This window comes from Pholcus phalangioides, unplaced genomic scaffold (assembly GCF_987345545.1).
Source record: "Pholcus phalangioides strain wild (caught in Gottingen) unplaced genomic scaffold, Ppha-v1.0 ptg000017l_1, whole genome shotgun sequence".
Classification (NCBI taxonomy): Eukaryota; Metazoa; Arthropoda; class Arachnida; order Araneae; family Pholcidae; genus Pholcus; species Pholcus phalangioides.
Window position 1 is genome coordinate 43962739 of NW_028301610.1, and position 25767 is coordinate 43988505.

General features: G+C 31.2%; 1 protein-coding gene across 4 annotated transcripts in view; it reads right to left on the minus strand.

Moving 5' to 3' along the window:
• Window positions 1–17727, minus strand: part of LOC149073494 (homeobox protein Hox-B4-like) — a 164872-nt gene extending 147145 nt beyond the window's left edge. The window contains exons 1-3 of one of the 4 annotated variants that reach the window (XR_016194534.1): window positions 17529–17727; window positions 14768–14884; window positions 10989–11104 (exon numbers count right to left, since the gene is read on the minus strand). The gene's annotated coding sequence lies outside the window, so the exon portion shown is untranslated. Of the gene's footprint in view, window positions 1–10988; window positions 11105–14767; window positions 15288–17528 lie in introns of those variants that run through there. The other 3 variants (XR_016194533.1, XR_016194535.1, XR_016194532.1) reach the window with 3 other exon arrangements.
• Between the last annotated feature and the right edge of the window lie 8040 nt (window positions 17728–25767).

The following is a 25767-nucleotide window of genomic DNA, read 5'->3' on the forward strand; positions in this document are numbered from 1 at the left end:
TAAATTATCCAAATAACGTGTGGAACTCGGATGCGTCAGAGGTTGCATAGTTATAAAATTTAAAAAAAAAAAACCTTTTTATATGGACACCGTGTCCTTAAAGACCTAATTAGAAGTTATTGGTCTCTCTTAAGGCCAACAACAAAAATTCTTCCACGTTTTAAAGTGCCACGGTAAAATTCACTGAGATATTTGAATTCAAAAATCGAAGCAAAGTTGGGAAAGAACGGCATAAACAAGGGAAAAGTTTGTTAGTTTATGCTGTTCTCTCCCATCTTTTCTCCAATTTTTGAATTCAAATATCTCAGCGAATATTGCACTTAGAAGCGTGGAATTATATTGTTGGCCCAAAATAGACAGGGCGACAACTTTCTAATTGGGCTTTAGAGGACAGGGTGTCCGAATAAAAAGTTAATTTTTATATGTTGATAACTATACAACCCTTTGCAACATGAATGACGTAACACGTTATTTGGATACTTCATCTTATGAAGTATGCCTCTAGGATAAACTGTTCGCCAGTAAAATGCAGCAAGGGAAATTATAGAATCACCCTGTATATTTTTAGACTAAGGGCTTTGACCCCCGTGGCTCACCGATGATGTTTCAGTGGCGCACCAAAATACTTTGATTAGTTAATAATAAACACAGTATTCCACTATCTGACGCTTGGAATTGGAATTCTCATTCATTTTTTTTTGGCATTCGCTTGCATTGGTGCTAATGATTGATATTTCGAAGTATCTACAGAAAGATTAAAATTTTGACCAGAATTTTTATTGACTAGTTTCTAATTTAGACTAATAGGAAAATAGTGTAATAAAGTTCATCAGAGAAAAATTTTTTTGTCAATATTGGTCGTGGGGTGACACCTTGAATTAAATTTGTTCAGAAATTACTAGTTGCGGTGTTTGCCTGAGATTGCGTTAGAGACTGACTGGTCCTGTTTCTCCTTATTGGACAAAACTTTCAGACTGAGCTAGCTGTAAATATGCAAATTAATAAATAACTACCTAATATTTGCGGTTCACCCCTCCTGTTGTACCCTATTTACTCGACACAAGTGTAGCTCTAAGGAATTTCACGAATTTATTGATGTGGCCCTTGGATGCAGAAAGGTAAAGAACCCTATTTTAGACAATATATTTAGCAATCTCATTAAGATGATGGAAACAACAATCAAATCAATCGGTAATTTAAGAATCGATGGCGATAAAAACATCAGATTCTCGTACAGAGGTAGTACTAAAAGATTACTTGGATTTCTTTTTTTGCTAAAAGCAACATTTTTCAAAAAATTCATCTTTCTCGTTGTATTAGCAAACAGAGGAACGTCGATTCTGTAACAGGGTTCAACATGTACACCCGACAAAAGCGAACAATAGCGAAGGATATCCCCTGCTTACCAGAAAAGAGACTATCATGACACGCACTTTATGGGCACTTTTGTGAAGTTAAAATGGAAAGGAAAAAAAAAACCGTTTAGCTTTTTGAGTGGAACAGAAGGAAGACGCTCAAGAATAACCTATGTATAAAAAAACCAGTCATTTTAGTTCCAGCACAACTGCAAGGATGGTTGAATGGCCAGGGTACTGTCCTTTTTATGGAGCTTGACAAAACGTTCCTGGGGGAGCACAAGGAAATAGCGTTCACAAATAACACCCAGAGGACTGTCTACCGCTCCAGGTAGATGGCAGAAAAAGGTTCCGACCTGAAAATGATAGGTGGAAGCTGAAATGTCAACAGGCTTAGTTGCAGGACTTCCAGCTGTGAGCGACTAACAAGTGAATATAAATTTTCAAATTGGTTTTATTGGTATTTAAATATTTTTTTATTTTTGTTATTAATTAAGATATAATTTTTCTGGTATTTTGTATATTTATACTTTTGTATTTTTCTATTTTGTATTGTCCCACTATTTTTAAATAATCGAATTATTTTTAAGCACTCTTATGAGTATGAGTTTTTTCTCTTCGTTTTGTAAAAATTTTACAAATAATTTCTAAATTTTTGATTTTATGTGTTTTGAAACTGTTAATGTTTCTTCATTCGTTATTGAAACTGCAATTCAAGTAAATCACATCCTAACTCTCTACAAAATGTTTCTAAGGAATTTTGAAGTCGATATTTTTTTATAGAATTCAGTAGGCCTATATAAGGATAAGAGGAATAATTCAATGAATTATTCAATTCAATTTTATGCCACAAACACTCACAATAAAAATTCATTATGAGTTGTATTCTCTTTCTTATTTTAACTGGATTTGACACCCGATCAAGGACAATATTTTTATTTTTGATTGGATGTCTCAAAAAAGATAACATTTTTGAAAATTCACTGAATCCTCAGAAATTGCATCGAAATACCTGTTTATTTTGAAAATTTTCGAATAAATATTGAGATTTTTGTTAGAATTCTCATTAATGAAAATAAGTAAATGGCATAATTATCTCTAGCTATTAGCTATTGTTTGTTTAAGACAATGCAAAACATAACAGGAAAAGCTTTAACTTTCATGTGCTGGCACAGATAAATTTGTTTTTATCCTTTGAGGGGCGCTTTTTATTTTCTGCAATATTTAATGAAATAACTTGATAAATGTAATGTCTGGGCCTTATGAATGTGAAATATGGTGAGAATTTTTGTTTTTTTGCATCCCTGAGGGGGAAGGTGGGTGGTTGTTTAGTGCCCTTGTATACCAACACCCTTACACACCATGATATAGATGAATTTTCAAGATGTTAATTTTATATCAAAGGGATGGATATAGTAATAATCATTTAATTAGTAAATATTTATAAAAATTGAAAATTTTCAAAAAATTTTAGGTTATTAAAAAATATAACGACGAATCTGGTACTTATTCTGATTCGGTTTCGTACGATTTTGTATCAGCCGGTACTAACATAAAAAAATATACGAAGTAAAATCATAAATTACAGAAAGTTATCTAGAATTATTTAATAAACATTTGTATACAACATTCATTCATATTATTACCTTCAAACTTACTTTCAGAAACCACATACTTCTGAAAACATGATAAGAACACCGTACCCTGCTGATAAGAACACAGTGGCACTTTACAAGTACTGCACATAGTAATTGTTCAGCGGGTCTTCTCTTTGGTACTACAAAAGGCACATCTTTATTATGTACACTGGTACGTGGGTGGATGATTTGCATTTTGTCTTTTTCTTCAGAAAAAGGGAAGGATACCCCAACCTCCCCAAACACACACAATACAATCTCCTCAGTTGCAAGCTTATCATATTATAGCCTAGTAACAAAAAATTCCACACTTCTTAACTCTTAAGTAGGGTGGGGTTTACCCGTGAAACCACTAAAATCATTGAAAATAAAATATAGAAATTACCAATAATTTTTCTTGCTTTTATGATTTTAGCAAATAAGAGAGTATGTAGCTGAAAATTTTATAAGTTTTGTCCGGGTTATATTGATCAAATTTTTTGGAGAGTAAATGAGGAGAATCAAAAAAGCTTTCACCTTCCTGTAGCTAAAGTTTGTTCACATTTAAGTCAATGAAAAAAGTAAATTATTTTGTGCTGCCATCTAATAGCTTTATTGAATCTTAGAAAACATATTTTTTCTAATTAACCACTCTTAAATCACCACCCACCTGAGAAAATTTTTTTTGAACAGATGGTATATCGTTGTGAAATCACTACCCCTCAAGGGATTAATCGCCCAACTTGGGAAAAAATTGGAATACATGACAAGAGACTAATTTTTGTCATTGAAACCATTTTATCATCCCATTTTGCACCTATAAAACTGAGTAAGTAGTGAAAATTTTCTATCAAATGGAATGAATTTCTTAGATATGAATAACATTATTGGTTTGTTTATATATATACCTGAACTGTATAGATGACACGTTGTAATTTCAAATGACATAAAAACATGTAAAGGCAAAAGCATTATATAGCAAGAATGTGTGCTATCAATTACCCAACTGAACAGCTCTAAAATATAGAAATTTAGTTCCTCTTATTCTGAAGCAAGAGCTGTAAATGAATAGCAGAATCAATCGTCTACCTAATTCACTGAAATTCCAGGCCAAAATAATTTCCAAGTTGATAAGTTTAGAAACCACTTGGTTTTTTTGATATTTTGTTGACATTTATGGAATAATTATTATGCTGGGACAATGACCGTTGAATGATGTAGGCCTACTCACTCAAGTTCTATTATAAATTCCCTAAGGAATATAAGTTGGATGATTGCACATTAGAATACACAAAGCACCAAACGTCACCGATGGTCCAACACCGCCAATAGCAGCACAATGTTGAAAATATGATAAAGACTTCCCCACGTGTCCTCGAAAAAAATCTAATACTAACATTTAAGACCAGGAAAACTTGATACAATACATGGCGATTTGAAGATTAATAACGAAACAGTCGATTTTTTCCAAAATCGTTGAGGTTTTTTGATGTTCAAATGAAAAAAATGCAAATCGACATTTTTCTTCTGTTCCTTAAAGATCTGACGTCATTTCAGTACACAATACAGCAAAGCAAAAAGAATGGAGGAAAATAATTTTCCTTAGAAATTTTAAAACGCAGTTCAAGACTTTGTTGCTAGAAGGAAGATGAATAACATCTGCTTTTAGAATCTAATTTGAATAGCTTCGACTGAAAACGTTTGGCTTTATGCCATAAGTCATATTCACAGAGGATTGTGTCCATTATACTGTATGAATCCTTTATTATTCTGTGATATACCAGAACTTCACTATCCACTGCACAAATGTAACTCCCTTATGTTATATTCTACTGCAGATTTTTCAAGTGATAAACTAAAAATGATCCCATAGCAGTTGAGAATCCTACGATTAAATTTTTTAGTTTACAGAACTGAACCTGATAATATTGTTCATTTTTATAATGTTGTCTCATAGTAGTACGTTTTTGTACATCAGATACATTTTCATTTGCATTTGACACAGTGTATATAGTCTAAGTTACATATAGTAACGTAGTTGTGTAATTAAGCTAACTTTACAGTCTCGTTGGTATCTTTGTTGGTATCTTTTGAAAAACATGGTATTTCTTGAAAAGCATGGTATCTTTTGAAAAGCATGGTATCTTTTGAAAAACATGGTATCTCTTGAAAAACATGGTATCTCTTGAAAAGCATGGTATATTTCGAAAAACATGGTATCTCTTGAAAAGCGTGGTATCTTTTGAAAAACATGGTATCTCTTGAAAAGCATGGTATCTTTTGAAAAACATGGTATCTGTTGAAAAGCATGGCATTTTTGAAAAACATGGTATCTCTTGAAAAGCATGGTATCTTTTGAAAAACATGGTATCTTTTGAAAAACATGGTATCTCTTGAAAAACATTTTATCTTTGTTGGTATCTTTTGAAAAGCATGGTATCTTTGTTGGTATCTCTTGAAAAGCATGGTATCTTTGTTGGTATTTTTTGAAAAACATGGTATCTCTTGAAAAGCATTTTATCTTTGTTGGTATCTCTTGGAAAGCATGGTATCTTTGTTGGTATCTCTTGAAAAGCACGGTATCTCTTGAAAAGCATGGTATCTTTGTTGGTATCTTTTGAAAACCATGGTATCTTTGTTTTGGTATCTCTCTGAATATTGTATCTCCTCTATCTCTTGAAACTTATCTCTTGTATCAAAAAATTTTCTCAAGAATTACTTTTCATTTTTTTATTCTTAATTATAGATGTTTTTTAGGTGATGATTTCTTATTTTTAAATGTCTATGTAAAAAGGATAGAGATTTAATACTCTTATTGCCTTCATAGTGAGTTAAAGCATTCATTGGAGTGTTATCGAAAATTATTAAGCTTAATATAATTACACTAACTTATTTTAATATACCTACTACACTTTACTGCAGGTCTTTATCTCTTATCCAAGTAATTTATATAAAAATTATCAATTTGGAAAGGTTTCTATCATTAAACATGGGTATTTCCAATGGGTTCAAACATTTTAATTTTTTAAAGTTTGAAAATATTGTACAAGCGTGTATTTTTGGAATTACAAAGATATAAACCACTATCAGCTCTTTTGAAACGGGGTAACATCATGAATATGTTTTGTTCATAACACAATCTATCCTTTACCACAGTCGTGAGTTGCATTTCAAAATTTTATCTTTCTATAATTTGGAAAGCTATAAAGCAAAGTATCTAATTGTTCACACAAATGTAAAACATTGTCTTTCAGGGATGGAATCCAAACTATTGAGCTTGTTGTTGGCTAACAAAAGCAAACGTGGTTTTCTTGGTAACATATTTTTTTGGCCAAACTCCTTTTCTGAGTTGTCAATTATGCACTAACACAAAACCTTATTTGATTGAATTGTACTAAAATTAAAAAAACTATTGTTTTATATACAATACAATTGTTTCATTTTCATATAAAAATGAGACTAAATATTTTAGTGTTGTCTATTTGGTTTGATTTATTTTATTATTTCACACAACAGGCATATGCCCAGTTACGGTGGAAAGGAAAAAACAAAACATAAACTGGATGAGAACATTTTTACGTGAGTTACTATGTTAAACGGTGATATCTGCTAATGTTAGAAATATAGAGTGGAGCTAAATAGCTGAATTTTTTTTTAATTTTTAAAACATTCTTCTCAATTTCACATATGTATATGAACTGACTTACTATAATTGAGATAATGATACATGATCTTAAGATAAACCTTATAGAAATAAAAAGGAAATTGTTGAAGGAATGGCTTTTTAGCGAACAGTTGAAATATCTTGAAATTAACTCTGTGCATTCTATTGGATACATAAATAATTATGTTTTGTGAAACATTCTTTTTAATCATTTGTGTTGCAAAAGAAAGTTTGAGCTGAATGAAAAAGGAAGTAGTGCATTATTGTAAACTATGATAATGGACAAGGAAACACTAGCTATAAATGTTAATTTTTCGATTCCTGTTTCATCCACCTTTAAATATTTTTAATTTTTAAATAGTTAAAATTTTTATTCTCTTCAGCCACCATGTTGGGCAGTGTGCCTGTTGTGGACTTTATATATGCATTTAAAGCTAAGTTATTACTGAGTGCAAAACTTTTTACAGAGATGCACCTAGAAACTCACTGTGCAACTACAGTATTTTATCTGAGAAGTTTGGAAAATCGGATCTACATGCTTCCGGAATCTAATTTATGTCCCACTATACTGTAAACTAGTGAAATAATCTGACCGCAGAAAATTGTGAAGACTTTTTGGAATTGAGAAAACAGTATACAAATGACCTATCATTGTTTAATGAATAAGTTGCTTCTCCAGAGCCGAACAATATTCTGAGAATGATGAAATTAGTTTTCCCTCACAGGAGATACAGTTTTTGATTAAGTAGCATTTGGATTAAATTCAAAATATACTTTACAAAAGCTATATAAAGCGTTTATTAAACACTTGTAATTTATAAAATTCCATATCATTTGATCATTATTGCCTGTTTTCAAAAATGTTGCAACTTATTAGGGAATAGTATCTACTCTGTCGCTATAATTATTTGAAAAGCATTTCTTTTTTTGAAAATGATATCAATTGCACACTGTTCTGGGCAGGATTTGTTTAACGTTGATTGTCATTAAACAAAGTTTATTGAATACTTGTTAAAAAATGGGCTGTATATTCTGTATACATATTAAAGCTTGTCAGTAATCTTAATCAACCCTATTGCAAAATGAAATGTTATAGATTGTACTATTTACATTATCAACCTAATTACAATCAATTGACAATTACTTTTCTGTTTTTCTGATTTTTCATTTTCATTCTCTACAGATTAGCAGTTGAAATAGGGAATTTTCGTTTTTTGATTATACAGGTATCTACTGATTGGTTGAACTATAATTTTTTCTCTAGCTATGGACATGTACTTGATTTGAGTTATAAGGTGGTTTCACAGTAGCACCTGTGTGGTAACTAATGTAGTCTGCCAATGGTTGTTATCTTTTTATGGATCAAAACTATTGGTTATGTTTTGGCATTGTTATCACAATGGTTATGTTTTTTCCAGCTATTAAAATTGTTTAAATCAACATATCAGTTTCGAGAATTGGTTTTACTAACTTAGGAGAGTGGTTTGAGTTCTTGTAACTGAATAAAGTAATATGAAATTTAGGTTAGTTTTAACGCACAAAAAAAGAATCTTAAAAATATTGAAATATATTTTGGCATTTATCTACTCTTTCTGTTTTATTGGGTAAATCCACTGCTTAATATTTCACAGTTTTTTTGTTCAGTATCTTTGAGAAAATTTTGAAACTGGAAATATATATTATTGAAACTTGATGTTTGATAAGGGTTTTCGAAAATACATTAAAAGCGGTAAAAAAACAATGTTTAGTTTTTCCTTCATTTTAATAAAACTATTTACGTAACTTTTACAGTAAAATTAATTTATACATAACGTTTTAGTGAATTACTCCCTAGTCAGTTTATGTGAATACCTTTTCAGAAACAAATCTGTTTAGTAAACTTCTTTATTAGAGATTATAGTTAGATTTGACATTTCATGATTTTTATGGGCATCTTTTTTTCCGCCAACTCATTGGGTAATTTGCTTGTTGTGGCCCTTGTGTTTGTATTTGTATTTGCAATAGCCTATGTCCCTTAAATAAAATTACAGTATAAATGAACTCTTATTGAGACAGTGTTGTTATACTGTATTTCAGTTTGGTAAGTATTTCTTTATACAGCTCAAAATTCAATTTAAAAAAGATTTTATCGGGTCAAGTTCCATCAATCTTTAACTTTCTTATTTATTCTTAATTTTTACAATTTACTGATATTGTGGGTGTTTCAAATTGAGTTTCTGGTAAAAATTAAAACTCATTTTCATTTAGTAACTTAGGCAGCAGTCCACATAGATGGTTGCCACCTCTGTGAGTATTACTGTATTGACTAATAGGATATGTAATAACATGATCAAACAATTTTGAAATTATTATGCATATTCAGGCTGTATTTTGGTGTGGTAAACGATTTTATGATTTAATTACATTGTTTTTGTGGGAAAAAATGAATATATAATGAATAAGAAACCTGTTTTACAATAGATTTTTTTTTCTAGCACATTCAAATTAATTTTGGAAAAATATTTTTACAGTTTTTTTTTGCTATTCTATGCACTTACTCACATTGCATTTATTGTACTTAGGAAAGAGCTGGTGTTTTTAATCAAGGAATTTTGGTGAATAAAAATTTCAAATTGAGAAGGTATTCTAATTACGTATAAAGTTTAATTATAATTCAAATTTAATGCTTATAATTATTAGCACAATGTTTAGAAAAATAGGATAACACTATAGAATAGAATAGTTATTTCTTTGTTATTAGTTGTTTAAATCTTTTGTTAATTTCAATAAAATTATGATATTCATTAAAATGATTTTTGTTTGATATTCGATTCTCTCATCTTTTCTTTTTAACTATTAAATTAAAAATTTCATGAATAGAATCGTTAAGGGAATCTTTTAAAGTATTTTGGTTTTTTGTATTGGATTTTGGGTAGTTTTGGTTTGCTGTGTATGTGTGTGTGAATTTTTACATACATTTAAAATCCATAATTTTATGAGGAGGTTTTTTTTTTTGCTTTTTTTCAGCCACCTGGTAGAGTAATTTGCTTGTTAAGGCTTTTGTGCATTTTCAATCATTTTTAAAGCTATTTCATATTTTTTTGTCAATGCTGTTATGGTTACAGTATTGCCTCATGGATAACTGATATGGTCATTAGTCTGATTTGAATTATATTTCACTTCCTTAAATTAATTTCAAGGTATGCAAATGACTATAAGAGGTTTTTACATTCCCCTATTACAAAAGCTGAATAATTACAACAAATATTTATGCTTTGATTCTCATTAAAGTTAATCCGTCAATAAATTTCAAAATAACTGTAGAATATATATTGATAATTTTATACTTTAAAATTTATTTGTGTAATTAAGGTAATTTAACTTGCCCTTAAGTCTGTTACAATCAGTCGAGTGAATTTTGTTTGAGGAATTGTCTGTGATTTGAATTGCATTAAAAATTGCTTTGATAAAGTAAGAAGGGATTTTGCAGCAGCTTTTACTTAATTTTCTGCCAAAAAAATATATTATAATTCAAGTTGATCTATCCCAAAAAACGTTATAAATATTGGTCCTTTGTGAAACTGAGCTTTATTATGAAAAATACAGAATGAGTTCACTGTGATAAGATTTACACAGGTGTATATTTAAACCCAGTGCAGTATCAATGAAATTTTGTATAAAAAAACTATTAATTCAATTTTATTCAGTAATTTGAACGAATTTTTGAGTTTTAGAATGATAGTTATCTTGATATCACATGATTAATTGCATTTTTAATTGGGTTGCTGTATTTTTGAAACATATGACATCCATATTTTTATGGGCATCTTCTTATCAGCCACCTCGTTGGGCATTATGCCTGTTGTGGCGTTGTATTTGTATTTGTATTTTTATTTGATCTGAATAATAATTCCATATAGTGGGCATTTTATTAGTTTATGTGTAGAAACCTAGATATTAACCTACCCTGGCATGTTTTAATGTATAATGCAAAGTATATATATATGTATAAAATTTTTGTTTTCCTCTCAATACATGCTTATTAAGGCTGTAGTTTCATGGATTTATTTGCTTTTAAAAGTATTTGAATTGAAGTATTCAGCAAGAAGTGTTTTTTTCTATGTTTTTTGTGTAAAAACCGAAATAGAAATAAGACTATTGTTATGTGGAAAAGTGTCATAAAAGTGTGAATAAAAATATGATGTGTGACCAGATTGACAAGTACAAAAATCACAAAAAAGCAATATGAACAGATATTTACTTGAAATGTGTCTGTTTCCATGGTTTGTGTTCATTTGGTGTTATATATACATTTTTGTATCAAAATATAAGGAAAAAGTGGATGTGTATAGATGGAAGAAATTGAGCTCTCACCTTGATCAGGAAATGATAGCCATTTATATACTGTCTTGAGCAGAAAAATCAAGTAATATCTGGATATAAAGAAGTGAAGATATATATTGCAGAAAGATGTTCCATTTCAAAATGACCTGAAAAATGAGTAATAGACATTTAAAATTAGTGAAAAGACACAAAAATATCCTAAATTAAAAACTCTTTCAAAAAAATAAAATTATGCACTCACCAAAATGAATATTGTTGATAATAAATGTGAGTTGATGATTATTACGAGGCAACACTAAGCTCCATATTACATTAGAAAACAAAAATAAGGGACATAAAAGATTCCCTTTTCTTCTTGTAGGAAATATTTGCATACATTTATTCTCACAAGATTGATAGTCCTCCAGTCAGGTTGGTTTTCTATATCACGTGATATTATTTATGCATAGACTAATCGGGTTGGTTTATGGTAGTCACGTGGGGCTTTTCATCAGAAAAATCGATATATAACCTCTACCACACAGGTAGAGCGTCGTATGCATGATTTGACTTAAGAAATTAGCTTACCGCATACAGGTTATATGCTACATATTATTAAAGCATAACAATAATAATAATGGAATAAAGTGGATGATAAAAAATTGTAATAATGAAAATGGTGATTATTTTGATTTTTCCCAATACACAATCTCAATTTAAAGAAATATTATTCCTTTGTTTTTCGAAAAAAAAGCGTAAAAAAACAGATCAGACTTTTGCATTATTTTACGAAATATTGTTTTCTTTCATATCCGAATATTTTTATATTAATTTGCATATCTTAAAAAAAAACCAGTACAACACGTTGAAGAAATAAACTGATTTTTCATGCCGAAAATATGAGGTGATTATACATGTAAATTTTGTAATCATAAATATTTATTTCGTGCAATTTTTTGCATATAAACGTAGTATAAATAGATTTATACTGCGTTAGGATTTCTCACATGTGTTGCTGAATTATGAATTACGGCTTCTGGTATTTCTCTATTGATGTATATGATCCATATATTTACCCAATAATTTTCGATTGGGACCAACATGCGAAATCCGCAACACAGATGATGTCTATTGTATAAGTGATGATGCTAATAATCGAGATGATATTTTGGGGGCAACCCTAATAGTCAAGAACTATCATTATATTTCTGTAACAATATGTTTAGAAAACAGATTATAGCTACATACTATTTTCCTCATTTTTTTACACCTGCCACACAAGTTATGCACATGATCAAAGTTCATGAGTAAGATATCAGATGAAACAGTGATAGTTTATCAGATGGGAAAAAAATTGGGGCCGTAATGGACAAATGCGCAAAAAAAGATAAAAATCGAGACACATAGTCATCACTGGATCCATTAGGACTTATTCCCATTCAAGCATCCATGACAAACATCATTAGCTAGGATCAGCATAATGTTTCTTAATTAGAGGCAATGTTGCAATGATAATGATAGTTTCAATATCGCTTTCTGTTAATGGAAATTTTGGTCATTCTCAATTTACTTTTGATCAATAACAACATAAGCATTCAGTTAGGGTGTATACCTTAATAACAAAAAAGGCACAGCCATTCGGAATATCACAGTATAAATAAAATTCAATGAGGGAGAAAGGAAGAGTGTATGGCAGAGGTCATAGAACTCGATATGTGCACATCTAGTTTTTTTTTTTTCGTATATTAATGCACATTCTTATTTCATTCATATTCACTATGCCTTCTTAAAGTGAACAGAAATTTCCTACTATCAGAATTTCAAGTCGATTTTAATGCAGTTTTTCACGGTATTTTCGTAGGTATGCGTATATAAGATTCCCCAACAGCAAATTAGATTTTTTTTTGATGGAAAATAACCGTCTCTCTCTTTCATGACCACAACAAAAATTTAAAATGAAAGTCCATTTTGTGATACCAAATACATAGTGAAAAAATGCGCATGAAAAGAACATCTCTTCCACCGGATATTGTATAAATACTCCTACGGGTGTATATCACAGATACACAGGATATGTTCGGAATAATACACTATTGGAGTATTGAAAAATTCTATACCCCACGAATAATAATTATCAAGCATTTCCCATCATACATTTAGCACAGTGTGTGTGATTCTATCTCTTCTATTTTTATTATAATTAGTATAAAAATTGTATTGGTCACCGGCCAATAATTAGGCATTTCCTCTTCATCATTTGGAAACAAAAACACTCAAATAGAATTCTAAAAGCCGCTTGATATAAATTTTTCGCAATAAGATATTTTTTCTGTACTTCGAATAAGAACGAAATCGCAAATTTATCATGATTTTCGTTTAAATTTTAATAACATATTTTTTATAACAAAATAACCATGCTTTTTCGTTTCCCAAAGTATTAAACTTTCAAAATATTTCGTCCGTCATTATTCACAACAATAAATTAGTAAATATTAGAAAAACCTTAACTATTTCTATTAAATAATAGTCTTATCTTTTAAAGACAACTATTTATTTTTATCGAACTATGAAAATAACTTGTATAACATTCGATTAAGTCTGAAATTTTATACATTTTACAAATAAATATCATTATATCGGATTGAAACACATTTCTTCTTTGTAATTCAATTATTTATAAATTGAAAATTAAATATTTATTTATATATATACGAGGAGGGATTTATATCGTTACTAAAATAAAATGTTTAGATAAATTGCTTCAGTACTGAGCATATTGGTATATCTATATGTCCAGATGTTTACCATATTTAAAAATATCATTTCTTTATTTCACAATCTAAAATATATTTTGGATATTTATTAAGTACGAAAAGGAAAGAATTTCTGATAAAATTGATAGAAAAAGTAAAATATAAATTGCCTCAGTACTGATCATATGGGTATAATAATATATACTGATGTTTACCATATTTAAAAATATCATTTCTGTGTTTCCCAGTCTAAAATATATTTTGAATATTTATTGAGTACAAAACGGAAAGAATTTCTGATAATTTTCATAGAAAAAGTAAACTATAAATAGCTTCCCAGTACTGAGCATATGGGCATATCAGTATATCCAGATGTTTACTATATTTAAAAACATTATTTCCTATATTTCAGTCTAAAATATAGTTTAAATATCTATTGAGTTCGAAACTGAAAATATTTTTTGATAATTTTACAAAAGAAGTGAGACGTAAACAGTATTAGTTAGTTGCAGTTTATGTTAGCCTACTGTATTTCGATTTTTGTGTTGCAAACTAAGCAAAAAATAAATGAAAATATATGAAAAATGAACGACCATATTTGTATTTCCATTTTGCACATCATATTTGCTAAAAATTTGCAATCACGATCGGATCGTTGATATACGTTATTATAATATCAATTTTAATAATACATCTTTTTAGCAAAGCAGGTTATATATTTTATAAAATTCGACTAATATGCGATACAAAAAACAAACGCGATGTATTATACGAGAAATTTTCAAACATGTGTATGTCACAGTATTTGCGGACGACGTTAAAAAATAAGCCGGTCGAGAAAAAAAAAAAAAATAAATAAAAAAATAAAAACACACACGATCCATGTCAATGGATCCAGCATGTTGAGAAAATTTTTTTTTTTCTTATATACAATAATCACCGATGGGACTTGGATCGGTTAATAAATCGGTACACCGGCCGTATATATAAAGAAAGCATGCTCAAGAGTGCATCATCAATGGTATAATACCACCAAATCCACGAGTTTTAATAATAATAACAAACCGTATCGCTTACCTTTGGTGAGCGTCAGAGTGGCGGCAAATGGCTGGCATTGATTTTCCATTAATGTAATGCGGCAAAAAGCTTCTCTTCTCGATGCGGTACAAAAATCGCCGTGTCCAAAAATACAACCTAGAATAGAAATCTTTCAACGAATTTTCCGTTTTTATTTTTTTTTTGTTTTTTTTTTTTTGCCCCTAAATATCGAAAAAGAAAACAAACAAACAAAAATACCGAAAAAATCTCTCGCAGGCAGAACCTCCGGACACAGAGCTGGAAAAAAAAGAAATATTTAGGCTGCAGCCACGGATCAACCAACACTGCAGAACTGGCGATTTCTCCACAGATGTCGCTAGGTTTGAAAGCAAGACCCCATTGCTGAAACGATTATTACCTATGCTAAGCACCCTTGTCTGTGTGTATTTTTTTTTTTCTCTCTCTCTCTCTCCTATGTAATATATTTTTTTTTTTTTACCTATATATGTGTGTGTTCGTTTGAAACACGCCTATTGCGATGGGATGATCGACTACAGAATTTTTACCTTTTCTTCATCGGAAACCTTCAGGGTTATATTTTTTTTGCTCTTTTTCTTCACCAAAAACTATCATCGGCCATTGTCTTTTTTGGTTCTACAAGATTTTTTTTTTTTTTTATCTCGATCTCATAACTTCTCGGCTTCTTTTTTTTTTTTTAAGAGATGATCACGTGACGTACGAGAACCAATAAGGATAGCGTGGATTTGAGATGCAAAACCTCCTTCCGATGGTTGACTTTTTCCGATTTTCGACATCAGGCTCTGTGGGTCTCCAATTTAATATTTCTCATTGTGAAGTCTCTTCTCGTAATTTTTGTTACGGTTTTTTGCCGTAATTTTAAATTATGATGGTACCCGAGCTCGTACGCGGACATCAAACTACTGTTTGTTTTTTTTTTTTCCTATTTAGAAAAACCGAATATGTCGCCAGCAGCGAGCGGTACTAAAAACATTTTGCAGCAGCATTTAGTTGAAGAATCGTGATCATGAATGATGGTGTACGTCTGGGGGCATTCGGAATCCATCTCTTCCAAGCCACGCTCTTCACTTCTCTACAGTGAGCCCACCCACCACATCGCTCTCTCTCTCACCCCCCCCCTTCCCTCCGGGGGGCCCCCTAAGGCCCGGGAACGTTAGTTCTGCGACACCCTCACCCTATCTTTTCCACCCTTAGCAACGGATTCCCAATGTCTGTGTGTGTGTGTGTGTGTCCACCTCTCGCCCCCTCCAGCGTTTCGCTTATATATGTGTGTGTGTGTGAGGAGCGTTATCGACCCACCTTTCGTGAGGGCCCTTCCCCCTTTTAGTCGCATTTACGGTCCCGCCCTACATTTCGGCACACGGCTTTGGCTTCGTCGGGGGAGCCACTGTTCGATCGGCCCTCATCCGGTTCGCCGGCCCTATTTCACTGAAAATCCGCCATTTTTGTGACAGGAGGCGTTCGAGTTTAGCCTGGAAGCCCAGCCTATCTCTCTCGCTCTCTCTTTCTGTGTCTTCTTATCCTCCTAAGGGGCTGATGGGGGTGAGAAAAGTATAAGAAAATAAAATAAGAAGGATGTGTGTGTGTGCGCGGGATCAAGTGATGGAGGGAGCGAGAGAGTGAGAGAAGAGAGACGGAGAAAGAGAGGAATTTTTGGGAGGAAAAATCTAAAAATAAAGAAAAATTGAGATCTCTGCTTCATTTGCATGCATTTGCATCTCAACGCTTTTTGAGCCCCCCCCCTCCCCCCTCCTTCCTAGGAGCTCCATCTTTGATTGATCGGTGGCCCAAATTTCTCAGGGATGCTTCCACCATCAGAAATTCTTATATTTTCGTGAAAATTTTTTTGAGATATCTAGAAAAATTTTCCTTTGAAATAAGATCTTTCATTAGATTAGATAAAATTGAATTTTCCAATTCAAAAATAAAAATTTAATTTTTATGAATTATAAAATGTTAAATATATTTATTTTATAACTATGAAAATATTTATTTTACATTTTTTTGGAATTTTTGAAGCATCGTTATGAACAATGTTAAAATTGACATGAAATCGACGAAAAATACACTTTTTTTTTTTTCAAAAATTTGCTTTGGATATAGAAAATAAATTCTTGATCGAAATCTTAATTATTCGATAATTACTAACATGTTAAAAATTACTTGTACGATTTTCCTCAATAATACGAATTATTAAAAATATAATCTCAACACCAATATATAAAGTAATTTACCAGGCATATTTTTTTTGGTTCATAAATTAAATTTTCTATACATGGTAAAAACAATTGATGAAATTCCTATATAAATATAAAAATTTTAAATTGTATTCGGCGAAAACACAGTAACAACATCAAATAACACTTAAATGAATGGAAGTTAATGATAATGAATTAACTTTTTGAAATCTTGGAAAAATACTAAAAATTTTGTTAGTTTATTTTTCAACTTTAAAAAATACTAAAAAAAATTCTTACATGATTTTTTATCTCGGAAAAAAAAAATACTAAAAATTTTTTACTTGATTTTAAACTTTAGAAATTAAAAAAATATATATATCACTAGATTTCTAATCTCGAAGAAATACCAAAAATATATCTTACTCGATTTTCAACTTTAAAAAATAATAAAAAATTTATCACTTGATTATTCATGTCAGAAAAACACTAAAAAATTTCGTACTTGATTTTCAATTTCAGAAAATTGTAAAAAAATATATTACTCGATTATTTTTCCCGAAAAAATACTAAAAATTTCTTACTTGACAATCGGCTTTCAGGACAATGTTTGTTAAAGTTGTGATATCTTCTTTGAAGTTTTTCGTTTTTTTTATCCACTTACAGGACAGTTTTTAAATTTCAAAATATTTTCAAAAACTTCACTTTGTATTGGACGTTTTTTTTAAAGTTTTTTCGATATAGTTTTAGCAGCCATTTGGACTGCAGCATGACCGGCTCTTGTGGATGCACCGCTCACGTCATAAGGAGATTTACTGGTGTGAAAATGGGAAGGCGTTGGGTTGGAAAACTGCTAGAAACAAACATGCTTGTCATAAAAAGAAGGCGGGATATGGGAGGATAGGAACCATCAAACGGTAAAAGTCTATCCTCTAGTGTACATCTTTGACGACAGATGGCGACTGCTGTTCTGTCGGCAAATCGTGGAAGTTTTTCTGAACATGGGAAATTTATTGAGGAAATGAATACGTCACATACATGTGAAAATGAAAAATAACAGGGCAATAAATGGATTGAAAGTTTTAGTGGTTAATTAAAAATATTCTTTTCATCGATTAATCGAATTTTTGTAGAATTTGTTTTGTAACCAGAAAAAAATTGATGGTGTAAAAATATATTTTATTCATTGGTTCGGCAGTTGTAAACAAAAAAACGGAATTATTAAGAAACTAAGGCTGCCCGATTGAAGCAATATATGCTAAACATAATTTTTTGTTAAAACCTGTAATATTCCTTCACTTGGATCTTGTTATTTTTTTTAAATCGAATTAATTTCGATTATATTGTTGGCTTGTTTTCCATATTTGTGAGGGGAGGAGAGATGAAAACACTACATAAAATTTAAAATTAAGTCATTAAAAAAACGTAATTTTTCTCAATATTTGGAATTCTCTATTTTCTAAAATATGTATTTAACACTGAAACGAGAAAATAAAAATGGGTGCATACATAACAAAACAGACAAACAAAATTTGAATCAATAGAATTACTACATATAGAAAACTATGAAGATACATGTGAAAATACTAACTTACGCCAGTCGCGAACCAAACCAAGTAAAATTTAAAATTAAATAATTAAAATGACGTAATTTTTCCCAATACTATTTAAAATTCTGTATTTTCTACATTTGTTATTCTCACTGAAACGAGGAAATAAAAATAAGGAAAAAATTGCATACATAAAGCAGACAAACAGTTTCAATCAATAGAATTACTGGACATGAGGAAAAAATAGTCTTCAAAACTGACAAGGTCAACTCCTATTAAATTACAAATGAAAAAATTATGTGGAGGAAAAAATACTTCTCCATTACACTTTTCAGAATGCACATGTCATATGGTAAAAATTCAATTTGCGTGAGGAATAATCACGTGAAAGAAATATTACCTTCGCAGCCAGTGATGATCATTTCTGAAATACAATAGGCTATTATGGTGAAGTTTGCGGTCAAAAACTCATTACAAACATTTTATAATCACAAGATGCCACTCGAATTGTGAATAAAAGTGTAAGTTGAACACAATGCAATCATTTAATTATTACTAAAAACAATTCAACCCACTTAGTTGAGCGTTTCTCAACCATCTTTCGCGGTAGTCCGCGACGATGGCATAGCTGGTCCGCAGGCAGACTTGATAAAATTATTCACCCGTTGTAATTGATATTATTCATATCCACATTGGGTTCAAATAAAATTATACCTTCATACTAAGGTTCACTATACATCATCGAGAATGCAGGAAATTGCGATCCTAAATACGGGATATCACTATATTTTGTCAAAAACTTGCAATTTATTGCTTTAAATGCAGTTTGCTAATTACTGTTAAAATTGCTGAAGGGTGTAGAAATAAAGAGTGCTGTAAATCGCAGCAAACAAAAATGTATTTTACGAAAGAAAAATATTCAGAGATGATCTGATGACCATACATTGCGAAACATACGGCATGATATGATCTTAATTAATAATCCGTAAAATATGGGACTTCGATAATTGTCACCAAAAACATTTTCAATGTAGAAAAGTAGGCACGATCACCAATCATAATTAAAATTCCACAAACAACTTGCGAACAAACGTTAAACTTGACAAATATGTGAGATGAATATTTATAATTTTTTCCATAATTATTATAATATAATTTATATTATGAAAACGATGTGATTCACGATTTCAGTAAATATACTTATTTTAATTTTAAAAAAACGGGAATGAAGAAAAGGGACAAATATATAAAAAACTCACAACAAATAAAATTACAGGAATGTCCCGTAATACGGGACACAAAAGGTCTGTCAAATTGTTTCAATCATTTTACAGGTTCTTGTTTTCAGAAAGATTGAGAAACACTGACTTGGTTTACTTCTAAATGATAATTGTAAAAATATGACAAAAAAATTGGATCTTGCAATGGTTCAAGATTTGACACATTTGATAACCTTCACTGCTGCTGTTAGAAACTAAACCTAGTTTTGCAGTTAGAAACTAAATCTAAAAGACTACTTTTCGAGTTGATCAGCAGTGGATTCATATGGTAGTTTATAAAGAGCCGACGCGATGTGTTTATATCGCTCTTTGAAAGATCTTTATCAATAGGCCACCTACAGTATTCTCATTCGCTTTATTATCATACCCTCCTACATAAACGTTTAAACTCCCCATGTCCAAAAATTCATTGTTATAGCTGTCACTGAACTTACCTGCAGGATTCTATGTCTTTATGCGCGGAATACCTGACATTTCGGAAAACATATATCAATATAACATTCACATTTTTCCACCGTTTTACTTTCCATTGTGGTCGAAGTCTCTATTTCAAGACAACATAATGTAAAATGCGTCCGGTAGATAACGTTTACGAAGTGACGTACCTACCATAAACCTCCCGCTACGTAAATTACAGGCAACGGGTAAAATGTTCTTGTTGAGTTTGAAAAAGGGTAGTTGACGAGCACATGAATGCCCTCAAGACACTACTCAAAGGGGAGAAAAGCTTCCCCAAAAGGTCAAATTCCCTACGCAGAAAACTAGAGAGAGTGTGCGCAGCTTTTATCATTTATCTTTGAATAAAGCTATCGGGATAAACATCGCTGTCTGTCATAAACTTTTCAGACTAAAATAAATGGCTGAAATGTATAGGGTTTTCAGTGACTATTTTGAAGCTATAGTTTTCTCTGAATATGAATTTATGGATATATACTGTATATTTTCATTATCATATCGTAAAGCTTGTTGACAGCTTCATAGCCTTTTGCAATTTAGAAGTATACCTTATATATTTCTCCACGTATGAACGTTTACTGAACGTTTATTCAATTCAGCAACAGATGGCATTTTGCTCAGAATCCGAAGGCCTCATTAGAAGAGTGTTATTTAATTAGTTTACCATTGGGGTTCAATAATTATCGATCAAAATTTTACTACTGTATTCAATTATACTGAAAAAGAAGAAATTGTTGGAATTTATGATTTAATATTTAACAGAATGAGAAGTCATATTTACACGAAAGAGGTAATTTAAAACTTCCCTCACTGAATGATACTATTAAACTAGGTTGAAGAAAGACTATGCATTTTACGGTAATAAATGATAAGAAAATATATTTTATATTAATTATATTTTATATTAAGTGTAAATTAGAAAACCTGCAGTAATTTGACAACAGCGGCTATAAGCTTTACCAGTGATTTCAAGGGCTATATAGAAATACTTGAGATATTATAAATTCTTAGAATATAAAACAGAGTAAATAAAAATAGAGTAATTATTCCAATTATGTATTTGTTTTCATGCGATCAAATGTTTATCAGCTTTAGGTACCTTTCACTCGGAGCGGATGCGGATCCGCATGCCCTTTCACACACCCACATCTTCCGTGCATAAAAACTACTTTTTCGCAATTTTTGTAATTATTTTTCTCCTTCATCCCTGATTCAGAGTGCCCATAGGCAGCCTAGAACCATTCTTTCGTGGTTTAATCTCTCTCTCTCTCTCTCTCTCACACACACACACACACGTAAAATATTTTGAAAAAAGATCTAAGATTTGGCTTTTTGGAAAATATGAAAGAAAAATTCCAATAACATCCAATGATGTTCCAAAAAAAAAAAAAATTCATTAGATATATCAAAGACTTTGCGTGAAAAAACGTGAGAAATTCAACCAATAAGGTCACCGGTTGCATTTGCTTGAATGCAACCGATGCGTTTATTGGTTGAATTATTCAACTTTTATAAAACTTTATAGTGTAATCCCGGCCTTATATAAGCCCTTTTTACACTATAAAAATTTTATAATAATTCTTTTGAAATGTAACCAATAAGGTGATCGGTTGCATTTGCTCGAATGCAACCGATAAATTTATTGTTTGCTTTTTTCAAGTTTTATAAAATAACTTTCATAAACCTTTTAGAGTGAAGTCCCATTCTTAGATTAGTCACTTCTGAAATATAAAATTTCACTTTTTTTTTAGTTTATAGACTCAATATCGAGTAAAATATACTTGTAGGTTTCGGGGGGGGGGGATTAAGGGTCACCAAAATTATTCAAGTGCTTAGGGCCTTCAAACGTCTTAATCCGGCCCTGAGTGAACGCCGTACGTGGATAACGTATTTAATAAAAGTATTTTTTTTAAAGTTTAAAAAACTTGAAAAATTAAAAATTAAAAAAATATATATTTATTTAAAATAATTTTAAATATTTATATTTTTTTAAATAATTTTTTAAATATTTATATTTTTTTAAATAATTTTTAAATATTTATATTTTTTTAAATAATTTTTTAAATATTTATAATTTTTTAAATATTTATAATTTTTTAAATATTTATATTTTTTTAAATAATTTTTTAAATATTTATAATTTTTTAAATATTTATATTTTTTTAAATATTTATATTTTTTTAAATATTTATATTTTTTTAAATAATTTTTTAAATATTTAAAAAGAAATAAATTAAAACTATTTAACTAAATTTAAAAGTTATTAAAGTATCTAGTGAGTTAAATATTCGTAATGAACAGAACGGCTTATAATTTTGGTCCCGTCAGTGGCCGTTGTTGACAAGTTTTATTGTATAAAATTGAGTAAAGGAAGTTAATTTTGAGAGGGAGTTAAAGTTGCTATATCTCCATCTCAGAAGGAAACGGAGGGATAGACGTTTGTGGGTACATCATATATTGATGAACAGAGACCTTCCTATGGTGTTTTTAAGGGTATTTGTGGCAAATAATTAAAAAAATTCCGTGCAAAATCATCTTTAAAAAGTAGCCAAAGATGCGGACGAATTCGCTCCTCATCCGCATCGTGTGAATAGCTCCGAATAACCTAATTGTCATAACTTTTATGTGCGTATGCAGAGCCCACACTTTGGTTTTGACACATGCGGACGACGTCCGGACCCGCATGAGCACTTCAAAGATGCGGGCGAATTTCGGCTCGTCTGAAAGGCTCAGTATATTCCAATTGTTAAAACTTCTTCCGGACCCGCGTCCGCATCCGCTCCGTGTGAAAGGTGCCTTAGCTGAATGACAACTTTTGTCTCTGAATTCACTGATTGAACCTCAAATATTCCATCAATAAAATCTAATACTAATAATCATTTTTACGAGAAATAATGAATGTTTTATGTACGGAGCCAAGAAGCCTACAAAATGCGAATGAGATAACTTTTTTATATATCACAGAATTTTTCGTTTTCACGGCAGCGAGAACAGCGAATTTGACACAGTCAGCCAGCAAAGCATCATTACCAGAGGAAAATTCAAATTTTACTGAAAGTGAAAGAAATCACGATATCCGATCATAAAATCGAAATCACGATAATCACGATTTTCGATTAGCAGACTCTCTGAAAAGTCTGAATGTGTCCTCCAACGCTTTCAGGAATAACGCTGGAAAAAGTACAAACTTTTGGAAAATAATTCTCTGAAGCAGTAGTTCTCAACCTAGGGCCACATGGTCCCCTTGCTGTTCTGGGATACTTCAAGGGGACCACGGGCTAAACTAATTATATGAAAACGGAGCCACGGCAAGTGGTGAAGGAGACCACAGGGAGCCGTGAAGAAATAAAGCTTTCAAATGAACTAATAGTGAGAAAAAATGTGACTATACTTTCAGAATAAAGCAGATTTGTCCATAGAACCAAGGCCATTATAACATATTTTGTCTCGTATCCATTGAGGTCTACATGATGAGAGATATGGTACTATGATTTTCAAAGGTAATTATGAAAGCTGTTAATTCTAATCATGAGGCCCCAAAATATCACTTTGCCCGAGGAAATATGATGTTGAGACGGACATACATAAAACCCTCACAAGAAAGAAACTCAATGAACTCAATGATACCCAAGGTAGGCGTGGACCTAGGGCAGTGGCTCTCAAACTTTTGTCACCCACGGCTCTCTTGTCCTATTCATGATTTATTTGCGGCTTCCCAGAAGAGTTTAGTAGATATTTTCATTTATAACAGAACCCCTTAAGAGCATAAATACACACGCAATCGATATCTCCAGCTCGCCGTGAGGCCTCTGACAAACGATAGGGACTGCCTAGGAGCCGCAACGCACACTTTGAGAAACACTGACCAGAGGTGGGCATTTTGCCTGTTGGGGCCTTTGTATTCGGCCGATGGGAAGATCGATTCATTGTGTAGGTTCGTTGGATAGCCCCGTATCTCTTACACAGATTAATTTTTTGTACATAATTCGATTCTTAGAAGGGATGATCACCCACCTTCTAGATCCTTGCCTTGCCCAGGGTTACAGATATCCACCATCTTATTTACGTCATTTTAAATTTAGTTTTGATAAAATTCTATTCGATAAATAAAAAGGGTCTCGCTCTTGGATGATGATAAAGTTGAGAAGTCCTACCGCATTACAATACCCTCGCACCCTCGAATGGCTGATTACACTTTTGATTTAGCAGCAAATCCATCAGAAAAATGTGATACTTGCTTTTGATGAAGAGCTATTGTGCAATCTCTAAACATCTTCTGCCGCCTATTGCGATTCGATCGCACATTCTGACCAAAAATGCTTGTTTAGGGAAGCCTTACATCACCTTCTAAAGTTTATACCATGCATTTAGAATCACTCTGTATAGAGAACTGAGTCAGAACGCAATCAACAGGTTTTTTGTCTCCTTCAAAAAAATTGTATTTCACAATTCAAAAGAGTAAACATTTTATTCTACGTTTCCAAGCTTTTCCAGGATGCAGTTTTATATTCAGTCACCCGCGGCCAAAAAAAAAGTCCCTTCCTCATACTGAAATATTCTTTCAACACAGATGAGCGGACGAGAAATCTATATGCGCATACATAATATCAATTTGAACCTGCATAATGATTCTGAAGCACTCGACGTTTTGTGCGACAAATAAGTACCATGAAGATCTCCGGCTGTGTACACTATATTGGTATTTCGTAGTTAAATACGCGTGGCCATTGATGACCATTATTAACGAGTCTCATATTATTAAAAAAAAAGGAAACTTTTCATGAGTTTTAGTGTCGATTTTATGATGTTTCCATGATTTTAATGCAATTATGATGTTTCCGTGAATTTAAATTCAATTATGATATTTTCATGCGAGTTCAACTCCTGAAACAAAAGTATAAATTTCATATCTATTGCGGATTTGCAGACCTCGTGTTATAGAATAAAAGATTTGGAATTTTAAACGTTAGTATCTTTTAACCCTTTGACTACTAACAGGAAATATATGTCCCAAGGTCATCCCACCATTGACTACGACTGAGACATGTGTCTCAGCCCGTGGTTTTAAAACTAGTTGATAAAAAAGTTGCAAATGCTAAATTTGCTTTATTTGTGACTTATTTTACTCATTTTTTATAGTAAATTGCGGCTAATTTTTCAAATTTATAGTCAAAAGATTAAATTCGCTAGCTGGTGCATATTTTTTTTAAAATCAAATCAATTTACTAATTAATATAAGTTTAATAAACACATTTCTGAATTAGTTTTCAAATTCTAAAAAAAGATTTACAGAAACCTGGAAAGTGTAGCCTACAGCAATGCAACAGAACTGATGTACTGAGAACTTGTTTACAATCAAGAGCCTCAGTCATAAATTTCATGATTTTGAGCCTCCATGAATGTTTTCAAATATGTTTGTAACCTCAAGTGTGGCGATTGAAAATTGTCGCACAAAATCATTCACATTATTTATAAATCCAATTTCATTTATCTCAATTTAGCTCAAATACCCTCTTCACTCTGTCTCTGTGTTCACT